This window comes from Somniosus microcephalus, chromosome 11 (assembly GCF_052327205.1).
Source record: "Somniosus microcephalus isolate GS21.2 chromosome 11, FLI_Smic_1.0, whole genome shotgun sequence".
NCBI lineage: Eukaryota > Metazoa > Chordata > Chondrichthyes > Squaliformes > Somniosidae > Somniosus > Somniosus microcephalus.
Genome location: NC_140997.1, coordinates 26,144,882 through 26,167,381, shown reverse-complemented (window position 1 = coordinate 26,167,381; position 22,500 = coordinate 26,144,882). Strand labels below are relative to the sequence as shown.

General features: G+C 45.0%; 1 protein-coding gene across 1 annotated transcript in view; it reads left to right on the top strand.

Annotated features, from left to right (window-relative positions):
• LOC147110410 (heparan sulfate glucosamine 3-O-sulfotransferase 6-like) overlaps positions 1 to 22,500 on the top strand; it is a 240,005-nt gene that overhangs the window by 154,892 nt on the left and 62,613 nt on the right. The window lies entirely within an intron of this gene.

The window sequence follows — 22,500 nt, the reverse complement described above, 5'->3', positions numbered from 1 at the left end:
TTAACTATGTACAGGCCTAAGGCTCGGCAGAGTTGCACTACCTCCCTACCGCTTTTATTTATTTCACGATCAAGGTTGTTCCGATTTGCGATGGCTGGTGTGACATCTAAAGGGGTCTGGCCAAACACATGGTTGTTTCCCTGTGGGTCTATGAAGTCAGGTTCACAACCGGTCCTTGCATTTAGGTCCCCACATATTATCACCTTTCCTTGGGCCTGGAAATGGCTGATTTCCATGTGGAGAGTATCAAATAACTCCTCTTCGAAATATGGCGAATCTATTGGAGGTATGTAGATCGCACATAAGTAAACATCTTTTTTTGCTATTCCTATATTTTTATCTAGTTTTAGCCATACGTGTGATTTCCCCTGTTTTACCGGTGAGATGTGTTTGTCCAGTTCTCCCTTATACCACACCAATATTGTCTCTCTCTCTCTCTCGCTCTGTCTCTCTCTCTCTCTCTCTCGCTCTGTCTCTCTCTCTCGCTCTGTCTCTCTCGCTCTCTCTCTCGCTCTCTCTCGCTCTCTCTCTCTCTCTCTCTCTGGCTCTGTCTCTCTCTCTGGCTCTGTCTCTCTCTCTCTCTCTGTCTCTCTCTCTCTCTCTGTCTCTCTCTCTCTCTCTGTCTCTCTCTCTCTGTCTCTCTCTCTCGCTCTGTCTCTCTCTCTCGCTCTGTCTCTCTCTCTCTCGCTCTGTCTCTCTCTCTCTCGCTCTGTCTCTCTCTCTCTCGCTCTGTCTCTCTCTCTCTCGCTCTGTCTCTCTCTCTCGCTCTCTCTCTCTCGCTCTGTCTCTCTCGCTCTGTCTCTCTCGCTCTGTCTCTCTCTCTCTCTCGCTCTGTCTCTGTCTCTCTCTCTCGCTCTGTCTCTCTCTCTCTCTCTGGCTCTGTCTCTCTCTCGCTCTGTCTCTCTCTCGCTCTCTCTCTCTCTCTCTCTCTCTCTGTCTCTCTGTCTCTCTCTCTCTCTCTCTCTGTCTCTCTCTCTCTCTCTGTCTCTCTCTCTCTCTCTGTCTCTCTCTCTCTCTCGCTCTGTCTCTCTCTCTCTCTCTCGCTCTGTCTCTCTCTCTCTCTCTCGCTCAGTCTCTATCTCTCGCTCTGTCTCTCTCTCTCTCTCGCTCTGTCTCTCTCTCTCGCTCTGTCTCTCTCTGTCAGTTCAAATGCTTTATTGGCATGAAAGTTTACAGAGAACCATATTGCCAAAGCTTACATTGCAAAAAGGTACAGTTTTCCAACATTCTGTAGGTGTCAATCGATTTGACATTTGTTGGGTATATACAATATTACTTTTAAACAATATTAATTTTAAACAGTCTTTGTACTTCATTTGGTACGTTCAATATTAATTTTAAACAGTCTTACTTTTAAACAGTCCTCAGGTTGTGACATGTTGTTACATATTTAGCCCCAAGGTATGGTCTGTCTCCTTCTCCCAGGACTAATCTCAATTTTGACAGATCATCCAATTCCTTGAAATCTGGGGGTTGTTTGGCTTAGCTTGTTGAATAATATGTTTCTTGATGTGTTGAATTTTTCGCATTTTAGGAGGAAATGCATTTCTGTTTCAACCTCGCCAGCCAGACATTGATCGCATATTCTATTCTCTCTAGGCTGCCAGGATTTCTTGTATCTGCCTTTTTCAATTTCCAGTTGGTGGTCGCTTAGTCTGTACCTGGTGAGGGTCTGTCTCTGTTTTGTGTCTCTGATGGTCGTGAGGTAGTCTGCCAGTTTATATTCTCTTTTTAGGGCCCGGTAACATTCTAATCTGCTTTGGCTTTCGGTTATTTTGTTCCAATGTTCCAGGTAGGTTTCTTTGCATTTTTTAATGATTTGGTTCACTCGGATTGGTGTTTGGACGGCTGTGTTGGTCTGGGGCTGGTCAGGGTCCGGCTGAGTACTTAGTTTCAGTAGCAGCTGACTCAGGGGACTCTTTTCTGGGTTTAGCTCTTGGGTCTGAAAGGCTTTGAAATGAAGGGTGTCTGGGGAGCTAGATTTGAGGTGATTTAGGAAGTTTAGTGCTCGTTTTTGGATGTTTATTATCAGTGGGTATCTGCCTAGTTCGGCTCTGCATGCATTTGTTGGCATTTTTCTTTGGGTGCGAAGGATGCTTCGGCAGAATTCTGCATGTAGGGCTTCTATTGTGTGTTTTTCCCATTTAGTGTAGCTTTGGTGATTTAGCGGGCCCCATACTTCACTACCGTACAGTGCAATGGGCAGGATTATGCTGTCAAAAATTTTGAGCCAGATTTTGATTGGGATTTGGATGTTGTAGAATTTCTTTTTATTGCATATAGGGCTCTTCGGGCTTTTTCTTTTAGTGCATTCACTGCTATGCTGAAGCTCCCTGATGCTGTAATAGTTAGACCAAGGTAGGTGTAGCTCATAGTGTGTCCTATAGTGGTATCACTGAGGGTAAACTGGTATTTGTTTTCCTGACATCTGGGTCTTTTCTGAAAATCATGATGTTGGTTTTCTTTAGATTTACTGTTAGAGCCCAATTTTGGCAATATTTGTCGAGTAGGTCTAGTTGTTGCTGTAATCCCTGTTCTGTGGGAGACAGCAGAACCAGGTCGTCCGCATAGAACAGGGACTTCACTTCTCCATCCAGGAGACGGAGACCTGGTGACTCGCTTTGCTCCAGCATGTCTGTTAATTCATTTATGTATATGTTGAACAGGGTCGGGCTCAAATTGCAGCCCTGCCGGACGCCTCTTCTCTGGGTGAAGAAATCGGTGCGTTTGTCTCCAATTTTGACCCCGCATTTGTTTTTCAGATACATTGATTTAATAAGGTCATAGACTTTGCCCCCTATTCCACACTGAAGAAGTTTATAATAGAGCCCTTCGTGCCATATAGAGTCAAAGGCTTTCTTGAAGTCGATGAAACAGGCGAATATTTTCCCATTTTTTGTTTGGTGTTTATGTTTTTCAATGAGGGTGTGAAGGGTATAGATATGGTCGGCGGTGCGGTGTTTTGGAAGAAAGCCTATTTGGTTTTTTCTGAGGATATTATGTTTGTTAAGAAAATCAAGTAATCTACTATTTAGATTACTGCAGAATAACTTCCCTAGACAACTGTTGACACAGATGCCGCGGTAGTTATTTGGGTCTGATTTGTTTCCACTTTTATATATGGGGGAGATTAGTCCTTGGCACCAGATATCGGGAAAACAGCCTGAGCGTAATATGATGTTGAATAGTTTGAGTATCGCACCCTGCATCTCCATATTGCTGAACTTTAGCATTTCATTTTTGATGTTGTCTGGGCCACAGGCTTTCTTTAGGTGGAGAGATTTTGTTTTTGTGGCCAGTTCTTTCCATGTGATTGGGGAGTCTAGAGGGTTTTGGTTGTCTTTAATTGTTGCTTCTAATGTGTGGAGTTTTTCTGTGACCTGATGTTGACTTGGGTTTGTTTTGTTTTTTGGGATGTCTTTGTAGAGGTTTTCAAAATGTGTTCTCCAGATGTCGCCATCTTGGATTGGTAATGCTTGCAATTGTGTTGTACTCAGGTTATTCCACATTTCCCAGAATTGTTTTGGATTGGTGGAGTTTTCAATTTCTTCGAGTATTTTGTGGGTATAGTTTTGTGTTTTGTTCCTAATGGTGTGTTTATATCTTTTGAGGGTTTCATTGTATCTAGTACGTAGGTCCGGATTGTTTGGTTGCCGATGCTTTTGGTTTGATATTTTTCTCCGGTCTTTTCTGGCATTTTTGCATTCGTGGTCAAACCATTTCATATTTTTATTTTGTCTTTTGTGATGCTTCCTCTTCTGTTTCACGAGGTCGGCTTTTACAGCTGCCTCATGGAAGATCATATTTATATCCTCTATGGCCGTGTTTATACCATCTCTGGTGATCTCATATAGATTTTCTTTAAATTTTGAAATTTTACTTGTGAGATCAGGTGAATTTAGTGCTGTGATGAATTTATCTCCACTGTCTGGGGCCCATCTGTATGTCTGGTTTATTTTATGTAGCTTACTGTGTTCCTTTTTTGTGTCTGTAGTTTGGGCAGAAAGTTTAAGGTACACATTTATTTGGTTATGGTCTGAGAGGGGGGATTGCTGCCTGACAGTGAATGCGTTGATATCGCAGGGGTCCAGGTCAGTGATTGTATAGTCCACCACACTAGACCCAAGAGTTGAGGAGTATGTGAGTCTCCCTAGGGAGTCCCCTCTGAACCTACCATTAACTATGTACAGGCCTAAGGCTCGGCAGAGTTGCACTACCTCCCTACCGCTTTTATTTATTTCACTGTCTCTCTCTCTCTCTCGTCTCTCTCTCTCTCGCTCTGTCTCTCTCTCTCGCTCTGTCTCTCTCTCGCTCTCTCTCTCTCTCTCTCTGTCTCTCTCTCTCTCTCTGTCTCTCTCTCTGTCTCTCTCTCTCTCTCTCTGTCTCTCTCTCTCTCTGTCTCTCTCTCTCTCTCTCTGTCTCTCTCTCTCTCTCTCTGTCTCTCTCTCTCTCTCTCTGTCTCTCTCTCTCTCTCTCTGTCTCTCTCTCTCTCTCTCGCTCAGTCTCTATCTCTCTCTCTCACTCTGTCTCTCTCGCTCTGTCTCGCTCTCTCTCTCTCTCTCGCTCTGTCTCTCTCTCGCTCTGTCTCTCTCTCTCGCTCTGTCTCTCTCTCTCGCTCTGTCTCTCTCTCTCGCTCTGTCTCTCTCTCTCTGGCTCTGTCTCTCTCTCGCTCTGTCTCGCTCTCTCGCTCTCTCGCTCTCTCTCTCGCTCTCTCTCTGGCTCTGTCTCTCTCTCTCGCTCTGTCTCTCTCTCTCGCTCTGTCTCTCGCTCTCTCGCTCTGTCTCTCTCTCTCTCTGTCTCTCTCTCTCTCTCTCTGTCTCTCTCTCTCTCTCTCTCTCTGTCTCTCTCTCTCTGTCTCTCTCTCTCTCTCTGTCTCTCTCTCTCTGTCTCTCTCTCTCGCTCTGTCTCTCTCTCTCGCTCTCGCTCTGTCTCTCTCTCTCTCGCTCTGTCTCTCTCGCTCTGTCTCTCTCTCTCTCTCTCGCTCTGTCTCTCTCTCTCTCTCGCTCTGTCTCTCTCTCTCGCTCTGTCTCTCTCGCTCTGTCTCTCTCTCTCTCTCTCTCGCTCTGTCTCTCTCTCTCTCTGTCTCTCTCTCGCTCTCTCTGTCTCTCTCTCTCTCTCTGTTCAGTTTCAGTTTCAGTTCAAATGCTTTATTGGCATGAAAGTTTACAGAGAACCATATTGCCAAAGCTTACATAGCAAAAAGGTACAGTTTTCCAACATTCTGTAGGTGTCAATCGATTTGACATTTGTTGGGTATATACAATATTACTTTTAAACAATATTAATTTTAAACAGTCTTTCTACTTCATTTGGTACGTTCAATATTAATTTTAAACAGTCTTACTTTTAAACAGTCCTCAGGTTGTGACATGTTGTTACATATTTAGCCCCAAGGTATGGTCTGTCTCCTTCTCCCAGGACTAATCTCAATTTTGACAGATCATCCAATTCCTTGAAATCTGGGGTTGTTTGGCTTAGCTTGTTGAATAATATGTTTCTTGATGTGTTGAATTTTTCGCATTTTAGGAGGAAATGCATTTCTGTTTCAACCTCGCCAGCCAGACATTGATCGCATATTCTATTCTCTCTAGGCTGCCAGGATTTCTTGTATCTGCCTTTTTCAATTTCCAGTTGGTGGTCGCTTAGTCTGTACCTGGTGAGGGTCTGTCTCTGTTTTGTGTCTCTGATGGTCGTGAGGTAGTCTGCCAGTTTATATTCTCTTTTTAGGGCCCGGTAACATTCTAATCTGCTTTGGCTTTCGGTTATTTTGTTCCAATGTTCCAGGTAGGTTTCTTTGCATTTTTTAATGATTTGGTTCACTCGGATTGGTGTTTGGACGGCTGTGTTGGTCTGGGGCTGGTCAGGGTCCGGCTGAGTACTTAGTTTCAGTAGCAGCTGACTCAGGGGACTCTTTTCTGGGTTTAGCTCTTGGGTCTGAAAGGCTTTGAAATGAAGGGTGTCTGGGGAGCTAGATTTGAGGTGATTTAGGAAGTTTAGTGCTCGTTTTTGGATGTTTATTATCAGTGGGTATCTGCCTAGTTCGGCTCTGCATGCATTTGTTGGCGTTTTTCTTTGGGTGCGAAGGATGCTTCGGCAGAATTCTGCATGTAGGGCTTCTATTGTGTGTTTTTCCCATTTAGTGTAGCTTTGGTGATTTAGCGGGCCCCATACTTCACTACCGTACAGTGCAATGGGCAGGATTATGCTGTCAAAAATTTTGAGCCAGATTTTGATTGGGATTTGGATGTTGTAGAATTTTCTTTTTATTGCATATAGGGCTCTTCGGGCTTTTTCTTTTAGTGCATTCACTGCTATGCTGAAGCTCCCTGATGCTGTAATAGTTAGACCAAGGTAGGTGTAGCTCATAGTGTGTCCTATAGTGGTATCACTGAGGGTAAACTGGTATTTGTTTTCCTGACATCTGGGTCTTTTCTGAAAAATCATGATGTTGGTTTTCTTTAGATTTACTGTTAGAGCCCAATTTTGGCAGTATTTGTCGAGTAGGTCTAGTTGTTGCTGTAATCCCTGTTCTGTGGGAGACAGCAGAACCAGGTCGTCCGCATAGAACAGGGACTTCACTTCTCCATCCAGGAGACGGAGACCTGGTGACTCGCTTTGCTCCAGCATGTCTGCTAATTCATTTATGTATATGTTGAACAGGGTCGGGCTCAAATTGCAGCCCTGCCGGACGCCTCTTCTCTGGGTGAAGAAATCGGTGCGTTTGTCTCCAATTTTGACCCCGCATTTGTTTTTCAGATACATTGATTTAATAAGGTCATAGACTTTGCCCCCTATTCCACACTGAAGAAGTTTATAATAGAGCCCTTCGTGCCATATAGAGTCAAAGGCTTTCTTGAAGTCGATGAAACAGGCGAATATTTTCCCATTTTTTGTTTGGTGTTTATGTTTTTCAATGAGGGTGTGAAGGGTATAGATATGGTCGGCGGTGCGGTGTTTTGGAAGAAAGCCTATTTGGTTTTTTCTGAGGATATTATGTTTGTTAAGAAAATCAAGTAATCTACTATTTAGAATACTGCAGAATAACTTCCCTAGACAACTGTTGACACAGATGCCGCGGTAGTTATTTGGGTCTGATTTGTTTCCACTTTTATATATGGGGGAGATTAGTCCTTGGCACCAGATATCGGGAAAACAGCCTGAGCGTAATATGATGTTGAATAGTTTGAGTATCGCACCCTGCATCTCCATATTGCTGAACTTTAGCATTTCATTTTTGATGTTGTCTGGGCCACAGGCTTTCTTTAGGTGGAGAGATTTTGTTTTTGTGGCCAGTTCTTTCCATGTGATTGGGGAGTCTAGAGGGTTTTGGTTGTCTTTAATTGTTGCTTCTAATGTGTGGAGTTTTTCTGTGACCTGATGTTGACTTGGGTTTGTTTTGTTTTTTGGGATGTCTTTGTAGAGGTTTTCAAAATGTGTTCTCCAGATGTCGCCATCTTGGATTGGTAATGCTTGCAATTGTGTTGTACTCAGGTTATTCCACATTTCCCAGAATTGTTTTGGATTGGTGGAGTTTTCAATTTCTTCGAGTATTTTGTGGGTATAGTTTTGTGTTTTGTTCCTAATGGTGTGTTTATATCTTTTGAGGGTTTCATTGTATCTAGTACGTAGGTCCGGATTGTTTGGTTGCCGATGCTTTTGGTTTGATATTTTTCTCAGGTCTTTTCTGGCATTTTTGCATTCGTGGTCAAACCATTTCATATTTTTATTTTGTCTTTTGTGATGCTTCCTCTTCTGTTTCACGAGGTCGGCTTTTACAGCTGCCTCATGGAAGATCATATTTATATCCTCTATGGCCGTGTTTACACCATCTCTGGTGATCTCATATAGATTTTCTTTAAATTTTGAAATTTTACTTGTGAGATCAGGTGAATTTAGTGCTGTGATGAATTTATCTCCACTGTCTGGGGCCCATCTGTATGTCTGGTTTATTTTATGTAGCTTACTGTGTTCCTTTTTTGTGTCTGTAGTTTGGGCAGAAAGTTTAAGGTACACATTTATTTGGTTATGGTCTGAGAGGGGGGATTGCTGCCTGACAGTGAATGCGTTGATATCGCAGGGGTCCAGGTCAGTGATTGTATAGTCCACCACACTAGACCCAAGAGTTGAGTATGTGAGTCTCCCTAGGGAGTCCCCTCTGAACCTACCATTAACTATGTACAGGCCTAAGGCTCGGCAGAGTTGCACTACCTCCCTACCGCTTTTATTTATTTCACTGTCTCTCTCTCTCTCTCTCGCTCTGTCTCTCTCTCTCGCTCTCTCTCTCGCTCTGTCTCTCTCTCTGTCTCTCTCTCTCTGGCTCTGTCTCTCTCTCTCTCTCTGGCTCTGTCTCTCTCTCTCTCTCTGGCTCTGTCTCTCTCTCGCTCTGTCTCTCTCTCGCTCTCTCTCTCTCTCTCTCTGTCTCTCTGTCTCTCTCTCTGTCTCTCTGTCTCTCTCTCTGTCTCTCTCTCTCTCTCTCTCTGTCTCTCTCTCTCTCTCTCTCTCTCTCTCTCTCTGTCTCTCTCTCTCTCTCTCTGTCTCTCTCTCTGTCTCTCTCTCTCTCTCTCTGTCTCTCTCTCTCTCGCTCAGTCTCTATCTCTCTCTCTCGCTCTGTCTCTCTCGCTCTGTCTCTCTCTCTCGCTCTGTCTCTCTCTGTCTCTCTCTCTCTCTCTCGCTCTGTCTCTCTCTCTCGCTCTGTCTCTCTCTCTCTGGCTCTGTCTCTCTCTGGCTCTGTCTCTCTCTCTGGCTCTGTCTCTCTCTCTCGCTCTGTCTCTCGCTCTCGCTCTGTCTCTCGCTCTCTCGCTCTCGCTCTGTCTCTCTCTCTCTCGCTCTGTCTCTCTCTCTCTCTCTGTCTCTCTCTCTCTCTCTCTGTCTCTCTCTCTCTCTCTGTCTCTCTCTCTCTCTCTGTCTCTTTCTCTCTCTCTGTCTCTCTCTCGCTCTGTCTCTCTCTCGCTCTCGCTCTGTCTCTCTCTCTCTCGCTCTGTCTCTCTCGCTCTGTCTCTCTCTCTCTCTCGCTCTGTCTCTCTCTCTCTCTCTCTCGCTCTGTCTCTCTCTCTCGCTCTGTCTCTCTCGCTCTGTCTCTCTCTCTCTCTCTCGCTCTGTCTCTGTCTCTCTCTCTCTCTCGCTCTGTCTCTGTCTCTCTCTCTCTCTCTGTCTCTCTCTCTCTCTCTGTCTCTCTCTCGCTCTGTCTCTCTCTCTCGCTCTCGCTCTGTCTCTCTCTCTCTCGCTCTGTCTCTCTCGCTCTGTCTCTCTCTCGCTCTGTCTCTCTCTCTCTCTCTCTCGCTCTGTCTCTCTCTCTCGCTCTGTCTCTCTCGCTCTGTCTCTCTCTCTCTCTCTCTCGCTCTGTCTCTGTCTCTCTCTCTCTCTCTCGCTCTGTCTCTCTCTCTCTCTGTCTCTCTCTCGCTCTCTCTCTCTCTGTTCAGTTTCAGTTTCAGTTCAAATGCTTTATTGGCATGAAAGTTTACAGAGAACCATATTGCCAAAGCTTACATAGCAAAAAGGTACAGTTTTCCAACATTCTGTAGGTGTCAATCGATTTGACATTTGTTGGGTATATACAATATTACTTTTAAACAATATTAATTTTAAACAGTCTTTCTACTTCATTTGGTACGTTCAATATTAATTTTAAACAGTCTTACTTTTAAACAGTCCTCAGGTTGTGACATGTTGTTACATATTTAGCCCCAAGGTATGGTCTGTCTCCTTCTCCCAGGACTAATCTCAATTTTGACAGATCATCCAATTCCTTGAAATCTGGGGTTGTTTGGCTTAGCTTGTTGAATAATATGTTTCTTGATGTGTTGAATTTTTCGCATTTTAGGAGGAAATGCATTTCTGTTTCAACCTCGCCAGCCAGACATTGATCGCATATTCTATTCTCTCTAGGCTGCCAGGATTTCTTGTATCTGCCTTTTTCAATTTCCAGTTGGTGGTCGCTTAGTCTGTACCTGGTGAGGGTCTGTCTCTGTTTTGTGTCTCTGATGGTCGTGAGGTAGTCTGCCAGTTTATATTCTCTTTTTAGGGCCCGGTAACATTCTAATCTGCTTTGGCTTTCGGTTATTTTGTTCCAATGTTCCAGGTAGGTTTCTTTGCATTTTTTAATGATTTGGTTCACTCGGATTGGTGTTTGGACGGCTGTGTTGGTCTGGGGCTGGTCAGGGTCCGGCTGAGTACTTAGTTTCAGTAGCAGCTGACTCAGGGGACTCTTTTCTGGGTTTAGCTCTTGGGTCTGAAAGGCTTTGAAATGAAGGGTGTCTGGGGAGCTAGATTTGAGGTGATTTAGGAAGTTTAGTGCTCGTTTTTGGATGTTTATTATCAGTGGGTATCTGCCTAGTTCGGCTCTGCATGCATTTGTTGGCGTTTTTCTTTGGGTGCGAAGGATGCTTCGGCAGAATTCTGCATGTAGGGCTTCTATTGTGTGTTTTTCCCATTTAGTGTAGCTTTGGTGATTTAGCGGGCCCCATACTTCACTACCGTACAGTGCAATGGGCAGGATTATGCTGTCAAAAATTTTGAGCCAGATTTTGATTGGGATTTGGATGTTGTAGAATTTTCTTTTTATTGCATATAGGGCTCTTCGGGCTTTTTCTTTTAGTGCATTCACTGCTATGCTGAAGCTCCCTGATGCTGTAATAGTTAGACCAAGGTAGGTGTAGCTCATAGTGTGTCCTATAGTGGTATCACTGAGGGTAAACTGGTATTTGTTTTCCTGACATCTGGGTCTTTTCTGAAAAATCATGATGTTGGTTTTCTTTAGATTTACTGTTAGAGCCCAATTTTGGCAGTATTTGTCGAGTAGGTCTAGTTGTTGCTGTAATCCCTGTTCTGTGGGAGACAGCAGAACCAGGTCGTCCGCATAGAACAGGGACTTCACTTCTCCATCCAGGAGACGGAGACCTGGTGACTCGCTTTGCTCCAGCATGTCTGCTAATTCATTTATGTATATGTTGAACAGGGTCGGGCTCAAATTGCAGCCCTGCCGGACGCCTCTTCTCTGGGTGAAGAAATCGGTGCGTTTGTCTCCAATTTTGACCCCGCATTTGTTTTTCAGATACATTGATTTAATAAGGTCATAGACTTTGCCCCCTATTCCACACTGAAGAAGTTTATAATAGAGCCCTTCGTGCCATATAGAGTCAAAGGCTTTCTTGAAGTCGATGAAACAGGCGAATATTTTCCCATTTTTTGTTTGGTGTTTATGTTTTTCAATGAGGGTGTGAAGGGTATAGATATGGTCGGCGGTGCGGTGTTTTGGAAGAAAGCCTATTTGGTTTTTTCTGAGGATATTATGTTTGTTAAGAAAATCAAGTAATCTACTATTTAGAATACTGCAGAATAACTTCCCTAGACAACTGTTGACACAGATGCCGCGGTAGTTATTTGGGTCTGATTTGTTTCCACTTTTATATATGGGGGAGATTAGTCCTTGGCACCAGATATCGGGAAAACAGCCTGAGCGTAATATGATGTTGAATAGTTTGAGTATCGCACCCTGCATCTCCATATTGCTGAACTTTAGCATTTCATTTTTGATGTTGTCTGGGCCACAGGCTTTCTTTAGGTGGAGAGATTTTGTTTTTGTGGCCAGTTCTTTCCATGTGATTGGGGAGTCTAGAGGGTTTTGGTTGTCTTTAATTGTTGCTTCTAATGTGTGGAGTTTTTCTGTGACCTGATGTTGACTTGGGTTTGTTTTGTTTTTTGGGATGTCTTTGTAGAGGTTTTCAAAATGTGTTCTCCAGATGTCGCCATCTTGGATTGGTAATGCTTGCAATTGTGTTGTACTCAGGTTATTCCACATTTCCCAGAATTGTTTTGGATTGGTGGAGTTTTCAATTTCTTCGAGTATTTTGTGGGTATAGTTTTGTGTTTTGTTCCTAATGGTGTGTTTATATCTTTTGAGGGTTTCATTGTATCTAGTACGTAGGTCCGGATTGTTTGGTTGCCGATGCTTTTGGTTTGATATTTTTCTCAGGTCTTTTCTGGCATTTTTGCATTCGTGGTCAAACCATTTCATATTTTTATTTTGTCTTTTGTGATGCTTCCTCTTCTGTTTCACGAGGTCGGCTTTTACAGCTGCCTCATGGAAGATCATATTTATATCCTCTATGGCCGTGTTTACACCATCTCTGGTGATCTCATATAGATTTTCTTTAAATTTTGAAATTTTACTTGTGAGATCAGGTGAATTTAGTGCTGTGATGAATTTATCTCCACTGTCTGGGGCCCATCTGTATGTCTGGTTTATTTTATGTAGCTTACTGTGTTCCTTTTTTGTGTCTGTAGTTTGGGCAGAAAGTTTAAGGTACACATTTATTTGGTTATGGTCTGAGAGGGGGGATTGCTGCCTGACAGTGAATGCGTTGATATCGCAGGGGTCCAGGTCAGTGATTGTATAGTCCACCACACTAGACCCAAGAGTTGAGGAGTATGTGAGTCTCCCTAGGGAGTCCCCTCTGAACCTACCATTAACTATGTACAGGCCTAAGGCTCGGCAGAGTTGCACTACCTCCCTACCGCTTTTATTTATTTCACGATCAAGGTTGTTCCGATTTGCGATGGCTGGTGTGACATCTAAAGGGGTCTGGCCAAACACATGGTTGTTTCCCTGTGGGTCTATGAAGTCAGGTTCACAACCGGTCCTTGCATTTAGGTCCCCACATATTATCACCTTTCCTTGGGCCTGGAAATGGCTGATTTCCATGTGGAGAGTATCAAATAACTCCTCTTCGAAATATGGCGAATCTATTGGAGGTATGTAGATCGCACATAAGTAAACATCTTTTTTTGCTATTCCTATATTTTTATCTAGTTTTAGCCATACGTGTGATTTCCCCTGTTTTACCGGTGAGATGTGTTTGTCCAGTTCTCCCTTATACCACACCAATATTCCCCCGGAGGTTCTGCCCTTGCGTGTTTTAGTGTTCTTTACTGAGGGCACAATGATTTCATGGTACATTGGAGGACAGTGGGTCGGCATGTCCTTTTGGCACCATGTTTCTGTTAACACAATTATATCAATGTCTTTTATAGCTTTTAGGAATTCAGGGTCTGTACTCTTCATCCCAAAAGTTGAGGAGCGGAGGCCCTGGATATTCCAGCAGCTTATGTGGAAAGAACGCATTTATATAGTTCAATAAAACAAAATAAAATGGACCTATTTTGTGGGATGAGTGTGGAAACACTATTTTCTATAATGCTAAGTGATGATTTAGTATAAATTTCATGAGGCATGCACATATATCTATCTAATAATAGTAATAATACTGATAAGATAACAATAATGATAATGATAAATAACAATATTAATAATTTCTCCGGCTTTCTATCAGGCTGTTCAGCATCGTCATGATCTTTCTCAGTTCTTGGTCTACAGTCTGTGGTCTAGAGGGGGGTCTTGGGTCAGGTATAAAAGCACGGTTCTGTTGTCGGTTTTGTAAAGGGGGGTGGGGGACATTGGTGGTCCTGTTTGGGCTCCCAATGGTAGGGGGGGTGGGAGGGCTGCGTCTTTTGGCAGTGTTTATGAGGTTTCTTGCGAAGACCCACATCCGCTGTTTGAGTAGATGTATTTCGTCATAGAGGTCCCTTGTGTTGATGTTTGGATGATGGGCCAGGGAGACGTTGGGGAGGACAGAACATCTCGTGTCGATCTCCCTGTTGGTGTTGTGGATTATATAGGCTGGGGTGTCCTTTCTGGGCAGTAGTGTGGAGATCACGATCCGCGCCTCGGGGAATTCCCTGCTGGCCTTTTCTGCCATCCTGCTCACCGCCCAAGCCGTGCCTTCCTGTAGGGTGCGTAGGTCGTTCGTGCCTGTGTGGATCACAATCCATTTGGGGCTTCCAAGGGATTCTTTGTTCAGGATCTTCATTGCTTGGCCTGTGTTGCTGCACCATTTTTTCAGGACTTGATGGTCTGGGAACAGCCTCTGGGGGTCCAGAAACTTTCCGTTGGAGTCGGTCAGCAGGACCGCCTGAGGGGCTGGTTTTTCAGACTGGGTAACAGTAGTCTGGGTAGGACTCGCCTGGTGGCTGGTTGTTGGCTGGGTTTCTGGGATATGTTGTGTGGCAGGAGCGGGGTTTGGGGCTTTCGGTGTGTCCTCGTTTGGGGGGGTATCTGTCGGTTTTTGTGTTCCTGTGTGTGAGGACTGGGTAGCAGTAGTCTGGGCATGACTCGACTGAGGGCTGGTTGGAGCGGGGTTTGTGGCTTTCGGTGTGTCTTCGTGTGGGGTGGCATCCGACGGGTTCTGTGTCCTTGTGTGTGTTGTTTTTGTGTCCTCAGGTTTTTGGACCTTAAGAGGTTTGTGTTGCCTGCTGAGCCTTTCTACGGTCTCCTTCATTTTGTTTAGTTGAGTACGGAGTTCTTTGATCTCATTTCTTTGCTCCTCTATGGTCTTTCTCAGCTTGTGGATGGTGGACTCGTGTTCCGTTTTTAGCTGTTTGAATTCCTCCTTCAAATTCTTGGCCAGTGTTTCTCTGTATTCGTTGAAATCAAGTTCTAGTTTGGCCAGATTCTCTTTCATCATTTTGTTTTCGTTGAGAGGTGTGGGGGGGGGTGGAGATGTACAGGGAGGTGTTTTCCTCTGCTGGTCTCTCTTCTTCTTCCTCCACTTGGCTCTCCTCATCCTCTGTTCGACTCTCTTTTGCTTCCTGTCCATTGGTCCTCTTTGTGTCTGCCTTAGTTTTCAACTGGGGGAATTCCTTTTCGAAGGTGTCCAGATTTTCCACATTCCCCTGTATCATGATCTTTCTATTTTTGTTGTAGTAGCTTATGGTTAGCAGGGGGTCATCTTTATCTAGGTTTCCATCTTTACATATTTTCAGTCTGCCTCCACTGCCAATACCTTCACTGGAGACGTATGTGTAGTGTTTTTGTAAAGTCTCCTTCCAGGAGGTGACGTATTCGGTGTAGAATATGAGGTTGTTCTTCAGCTTAGTCCCTTTGTGTGTGGTATAGTCCACGTAGAGGATTTCTGGGTTATTTTTTAGTGTTGTGTACTTGTATTTTTCCTTTGCTTTATTTTTTGTGCATTGCTCAGGATATATCATTTCCCTGCTCATTGTAGTCGTTTGTTTTTTGTCTCAGATAGATAACTTTTTTTTTTTTTTTCTTTTTTGTGTCGTGTTCCACCTTAGCCCACTTTTAGGTCCAAAATTGGGAGTTTTTCAGGGGTTCATCTTTGATATAGCTGCTCTTAAAGGTTTATCTTTCTCTTTTTCTCACAGGCTCTTGGTTCGGGTAGTTTATCGTTTCTCTCGGGTTTCTATTCCTTTTCCTCGCGGGTTTGTTGTTCTTTTTTCAGGTTTTTTTTTTTTTTTTTTCGAGCTAAATTTAAATAAAATTAAACTTTTTCCGAACTAACTTTAACTAAAATGAAACTTAGGTAGAGTTAGGTAAAACTTATTTCTCCGGCTTTTTCTCTCCAGCTGGTGTTTCCTCTCCTCTCTCTCTCTCTCACGCTCCGTCTCTCTCTTTCTAGGTGCAGTTACCTCTCTTTGCTCCTTTTCTCCTTTCAGCCGTTTCCCTTCGTTCAAATTTCGCGCTCTCAGCTCTCAGCTCCCAACGCTCTCTCCGGGCTTCTGCCCTGGCCCCAGCCCCTCGGCTCGGCTGTGCTGTCCCGGCCCGGTGTTTGTCCGAGTTTCTCCGACCCCGGAGTTTCTCGGGTTTCAGGCCCCGGGCTTGCTCGCTCTCCAGGCCCGACCCGATCCGGCACCCCTACCTCTCCACTCGCCTCTTTGACTGGCTCGGGCCGCTCCTCCCGGTCTGGGTCTACTCCTGTTGCTGCTCGCTCTCCTTCTCTCCGGTGCCTCGCTCGGCCCGGTTCCTCGGGCCTTTCTCCGGCTTCAGGCTCCGTGCTCCGGTTGCTGCTCGGGCTCTGCTCTCTCTCTCTCCCTGTTTTGGAGTTCTCTCTCTCTGTTCCCGGTTTCTCTCTCTCTGTTCCCGGGTTTTCCTGCGCTGTTCTGGCTCCGATCCCCCGGCCGCTGTTTTGCTTTGAACGGTCGGTTGCGCGGCGCCTCTCGCCTGTCTCTCTGTCTCGCTCTCTCTCTCTCTCAGTCGCTGTCTCTCTCTCTGTCTCTCTCTCTCTCTCTCTGTCTCTCTCTCTCTCTCTCTGTCTCTCTCTCTCTCTCTCGCTCTGTCTCTCTCTCTCTCTCTCGCTCAGTCTCTATCTCTCTCTCTCGCTCTGTCTCTCTCTCTCGCTCTGTCTCTCTCGCTCTGTCTCTCTCTCTCGCTCTGTCTCTCTCTGGCTCTGTCTCTCTCTCTCTGGCTCTGTCTCTCTCTCTCTGGCTCTCTCTCTCGCTCTGTCTCTCTCTCGCTCTGTCTCTCTCTCCAATTCCAATTCCAATTCCAATTAAAATGCTTTATTGGCATGAAAGTTTACAGAGAACCATATTGCCAAAGCTTACATAGCAAAAAGGTACAGTTTTCCAACATTCTGTAGGTGTCAATCGATTTGACATTTGTTGGGTACATACAATATTACTTTTAAACAATATTAATTTTAAACAGTCTTTGTACTTCATTTGGTACGTTCAATATTAATTTTAAACAGTCTTAATTTTAAACAGTCCTCAGGTTGTGACATGTTGTTACATATTTGGCCCCAAGGTATGGTCTGTCTCCTTCTCCTAGGACTAATCTCAATTTTGACAGATCATCCAATTCCTTGAAATCTGGGGTTGTTTGGCTTAGCTTGTTGAATAATATGTTTCTTGATGTGTTGAATTTTTCGCATTTTAGGAGGAAATGCATTTCTGTTTCAACCTCGCCAGCCAGACATTGATCGCATATTCTATTCTCTCTAGGCTGCCAGGATTTCTTGTATCTGCCTTTTTCAATTTCCAGTTGGTGGTCGCTTAGTCTGTACCTGGTGAGGGTCTGTCTCTGTTTTGTGTCTCTGATGGTCGTGAGGTAGTCTGCCAGTTTATATTCTCTTTTTAGGGCCCGGTAACATTCTAATCTGCTTTGGCTTTCGGTTATTTTGTTCCAATGTTCCAGGTAGGTTTCTTTGCATTTTTTAATGATTTGGTTCACTCGGATTGGTGTTTGGACGGCTGTGTTGGTCTGGGGCTGGTCAGGGTCCGGCTGAGTACTTAGTTTCCGTAGCAGCTGACTCAGGGGACTCTTTTCTGGGTTTAGCTCTTGGGTCTGAAAGGCTTTGAAATGAAGGGTGTCTGGGGAGCTAGATTTGAGGTGATTTAGGAAGTTTAGTGCTCGTTTTTGGATGTTTATTATCAGTGGGTATCTGCCTAGTTCGGCTCTGCATGCATTTGTTGGCGTTTTTCTTTGGGTGCGAAGGATGCTTCGGCAGAATTCTGCATGTAGGGCTTCTATTGTATGTTTTTCCCATTTAGTGTAGCTTTGGTGATTTAGCGGGCCCCATACTTCACTACCGTACAGTGCAATGGGCAGGATTATGCTGTCAAATATTTTGAGCCAGATTTTGATTGGGATTTGGATGTTGTAGAATTTTCTTTTTATTGCATATAGGGCTCTTCGGGCTTTTTCTTTTAGTGCATTCACTGCTATGCTGAAGCTCCCTGATGCTGTAATAGTTAGACCAAGGTAGGTGTAGCTCATAGTGTGTCCTATAGTGATATCACTGAGGGTAAACTGGTATTTGTTTTCCTGACATCTGGGCCTTTTTTGAAAAATCATGATGTTGGTTTTCTTTAGATTTACTGTTAGAGCCCAATTTTGGCAGTATTTGTCGAGTAGGTCTAGTTGTTGCTGTAATCCCTGTTCTGTGGGAGACAGCAGAACCAGGTCGTCCGCATAGAACAGGGATTTCACTTCTCCATCCAGGAGACGGAGACCTGGTGCTCTGTCTCTCTCTCTCTGTCTCTCTCTCTGTCTCTCTCTCTCTCTCTCTCTCTCTCTCTCTCGCTCTGTCTCTCTCTCTCTCTCTCGCTCTGTCTCTCTCTCGCTCTGTCTCTCTCTCTCTCTCTCTCGCTCTGTCTCTCTCTGTCTCTCTCTCTCTCTCTCTCGCTCTGTCTCTCTCTCTCGCTCTGTCTCTCTCTCTCTCTCGCTCTCTCTCTCTCGCTCTGTCTCTCTCTCTCGCTCTGTCTCTCTCTCTCGCTCTCTCTCTCTCGCTCTGTCTCTCTCGCTCTGTCTCTCTCTCGCTCTGTCTCTCTCTCTCTGTCTCTCTCGCTCTGTCTCTCTCGCTCTGTCTCTCTCTCGCTCTGTCTCTCTCTCTCTCTCTCGCTCTCTCTCTGTCTCTCTCTCTCTCTCTCTGTCTCTCTCTCTCTCTCTCTCTCGCTCTGTCTCTCTCTCGCTCTGTCTCTCTCTGTCTCTCTCTCTCTCTCTCTCGCTCTGTCTCTCTCTCTCGCTCTGTCTCTCTCTCTCGCTCTGTCTCTCTCTCGCTCTGTCTCTCTCTCTCGCTCTGTCTCTCTCTGTCTCTCTCTCTCTCTCTCTCGCTCTGTCTCTCTCTCTCGCTCTGTCTCTCTCTCTCGCTCTGTCTCTCTCTCTCGCTCTGTCTCTCTCTCGCTCTGTCTCTCTCTCGCTCTGTCTCTCTCTCGCTCTGTCTCTCTCTCGCTCTGTCTCTCTCTCGCTCTGTCTCTCTCTCGCTCTGTCTCTCTCTCGCTCTGTCTCTCTCTCTCGCTCTGTCTCTCTCTCGCTCTGTCTCTCTCTCGCTCTGTCTCTCTCTCGCTCTGTCTCTCTCTCGCTCTGTCTCTCTCTCTCGCTCTGTCTCTCTCTCTCGCTCTGTCTCTCTCTCTCGCTCTGTCTCTCTCTCTCGCTCTGTCTCTCTCTCTCGCTCTGTCTCTCTCTCTCGCTCTGTCTCTCTCTCTCGCTCTGTCTCTCTCTCTCGCTCTCTCTCGCTCTGTCTCTCTCTCGCTGTCTCTCTCTCTCGCTCTGTCTCTCTCTCTCGCTCTGTCTCTCTCTCTCGCTCTGTCCAATTCCAATTCCAATTCAAATGCTTTATTGGCATGAAAGTTTACAGAGAACCATATTGCCAAAGCTTACATAGCAAAAAGGTACAGTTTTCCAACATTCTGTAGGTGTCAATCGATTTGACATTTGTTGGGTACATACAATATTACTTTTAAACAATATTAATTTTAAACAGTCTTTCTACTTCATTTGGTATGTTCAATATTAATTTTAAACAGTCTTACTTTTAAACAGTCCTCAGGTTGTGACATGTTGTTACATATTTAGCCCCAAGGTATGGTCTGTCTCCTTCTCCTAGGACTAATCTCAATTTTGACAGATCATCCAATTCCTTGAAATCTGGGGTTGTTTGGCTTAGCTTGTTGAATAATATGTTTCTTGATGTGTTGAATTTTTCGCATTTTAGGAGGAAATGCATTTCTGTTTCAACCTCGCCAGCCAGACATTGATCGCATATTCTATTCTCTCTAGGCTGCCAGGATTTCTTGTATCTGCCTTTTTCAATTTCCAGTTGGTGGTCGCTTAGTCTGTACCTGGTGAGGGTCTGTCTCTGTTTTGTGTCTCTGATGGTCGTGAGGTAGTCTGCCAGTTTATATTCTCTTTTTAGGGCCCGGTAACATTCTAATCTGCTTTGGCTTTCGGTTATTTTGTTCCAATGTTCCAGGTAGGTTTCTTTGCATTTTTTAATGATTTGGTTCACTCGGATTGGTGTTTGGACGGCTGTGTTGGTCTGGGGCTGGTCAGGGTCCGGCTGAGTACTTAGTTTCAGTAGCAGCTGACTCAGGGGACTCTTTTCTGGGTTTAGCTCTTGGGTCTGAAAGGCTTTGAAATGAAGGGTGTCTGGGGAGCTAGATTTGAGGTGATTTAGGAAGTTTAGTGCTCGTTTTTGGATGTTTATTATCAGTGGGTATCTGCCTAGTTCGGCTCTGCATGCATTTGTTGGCGTTTTTCTTTGGGTGCGAAGGATGCTTCGGCAGAATTCTGCATGTAGGGCTTCTATTCTCTCTCTCTCGCTCTCTCTCTCTCTCGCTCTCTCTCTCTCTCGCTCTGTCTCGCTCTCTCGCTCTGTCTCTCTCTCTCGCTCTGTCTCTCTCTCTCGCTCTGTCTCGCTCTCTCGCTCTGTCTCTCTCTCGCTCTGTCTCTCTCGCTCTGTCTCTCTCGCTCTGTCTCTCTCGCTCTGTCTCTCTCTCTCTGTCTCTCTCTCTCTGTCTCTCTCTCTCTGTCTCTCTCTCTCTCTCTCTGTCTCTCTCTCTCTGTCTCTCTCTCTCTGTCTCTCTCTCTCTGTCTCTCTCTCTCTGTCTCTCTCTCTCTGTCTCTCTCTCTGTCTCTCTCTCTCTGTCTCTCTCTCTCGCTCTCTCTCTCTCTCGCTCTCTCTCTCTCGCTCTGTCTCTCTCTCTCTCTCGCTCTGTCTCTCTCTCGCTCTGTCTCTCTCTCTCTCTCTCGCTCTGTCTCTCTCTCTCTCTCTCGCTCTGTCTCTCTCTCTCTCTCTCGCTCTGTCTCTCTCTCGCTCTGTCTCTCTCTCGCTCTGTCTCTCTCTCGCTCTGTCTCTCTCTCGCTCTGTCTCTCTCTCGCTCTGTCTCTCTCTCGCTCTGTCTCTCTCTCGCTCTGTCTCTCTCTCGCTCTGTCTCTCTCTCGCTCTGTCTCTCTCTCGCTCTGTCTCTCTCTCGCTCTGTCTCTCTCTCGCTCTGTCTCTCTCTCGCTCTGTCAGTTCAGTTCAGTTCAAATGCTTTATTGGCATGAAAGTTTACAGAGAACCATATTGCCAAAGCTTACATAGCAAAAAGGTACAGTTTTCCAACATTCTGTAGGTGTCAATCGATTTGACATTTGTTGGGTATATACAATATTACTTTTAAACAATATTAATTTTAAACAGTCTTTCTACTTCATTTGGTACGTTCAATATTAATTTTAAACAGTCTTACTTTTAAACAGTCCTCAGGTTGTGACATGTTGTTACATATTTAGCCCCAAGGTATGGTCTGTCTCCTTCTCCTAGGACTAATCTCAATTTTGACAGATCATCCAATTCCTTGAAATCTGGGGTTGTTTGTCTTAGCTTGTTGAATAATATGTTTCTTGATGTGTTGAATTTTTCGCATTTTAGGAGGAAATGCATTTCTGTTTCAACCTCGCCAGCCAGACATTGATCGCATATTCTATTCTCTCTAGGCTGCCAGGATTTCTTGTATCTGCCTTTTTCAATTTCCAGTTGGTGGTCGCTTAGTCTGTACCTGGTGAGGGTCTGTCTCTGTTTTGTGTCTCTGATGGTCGTGAGGTAGTCTGCCAGTTTATATTCTCTTTTTAGGGCCCGGTAACATTCTAATCTGCTTTGGTTTTCGGTTATTTTGTTCCAATGTTCCAGGTAGGTTTCTTTGCATTGTTTAATGATTTGGTTCACTCGGATTGGTGTTTGGACGGCTGTGTTGGTCTGGGGCTGGTCAGGGTCCGGCTGAGTACTTAGTTTCAGTAGCAGCTGACTCAGGGGACTCTTTTCTGGGTTTAGCTCTTGGGTCTGAAAGGCTTTGAAATGAAGGGTGTCTGGGGAGCTAGATTTGAGGTGATTTAGGAAGTTTAGTGCTCGTTTTTGGATGTTTATTATCAGTGGGTATCTGCCTAGTTCGGCTCTGCATGCATTTGTTGGCGTTTTTCTTTGGGTGCGAAGGATGCTTCGGCAGAATTCTGCATGTAGGGCTTCTATTGTGTGTTTTTCCCATTTAGTGTAGCTTTGGTGATTTAGCGGGCCCCATACTTCACTACCGTACAGTGCAATGGGCAGGATTATGCTGTCAAAAATTTTGAGCCAGATTTTGATTGGGATTTGGATGTTGTAGAATTTTCTTTTTATTGCATATAGGGCTCTTCGGGCTTTTTCTTTTAGTGCATTCACTGCTATGCTGAAGCTCCCTGATGCTGTAATAGTTAGACCAAGGTAGGTGTAGCTCATAGTGTGTTCTATAGTGGTATCACTGAGGGTAAACTGGTATTTGTTTTCCTGACATCTGGGTCTTTTCTGAAAAATCATGATGTTGGTTTTCTTTAGATTTACTGTTAGAGCCCAATTTTGGCAGTATTTGTCGAGTAGGTCTAGTTGTTGCTGTAATCCCTGTTCTGTGGGAGACAGCAGAACCAGGTCGTCCGCATAGAACAGGGACTTCACTTCTCCATCCAGGAGACGGAGACCTGGTGACTCGCTTTGCTCCAGCATGTCTGCTAATTCATTTATGTATATGTTGAACAGGGTCGGGCTCAAATGTTCTACAACACAGCCAAGGATGGCGAGGCGGTCTGTGCGGAATATGCACTTCTCCTTGTTATATGTCAGGTTCAGGAGTTGGGCGGTGCGGAGGAATTTCTCGAGGTTTGCGTCATGGTCCTGCAAGTCATGGCCGCAGATGGTCACATTATCTAGGTAAGGGAAAGTGGCCTGCAGCTCGTTTTGATCGACCATCCGGTCCATCTCCCTTTGGAAGACGGAGACCCCGTTGGTAACGCCGAAGGGAACCCTAAGGAAGTGATAGAGGCGGCCGTTTGCCTCAAAAGCAGTATACTGGCGGTCTTCAGGGCTGATGGGGAGCTGGTGGTACGCTGATTTCAGGTCAATGGTCGAAAAGACG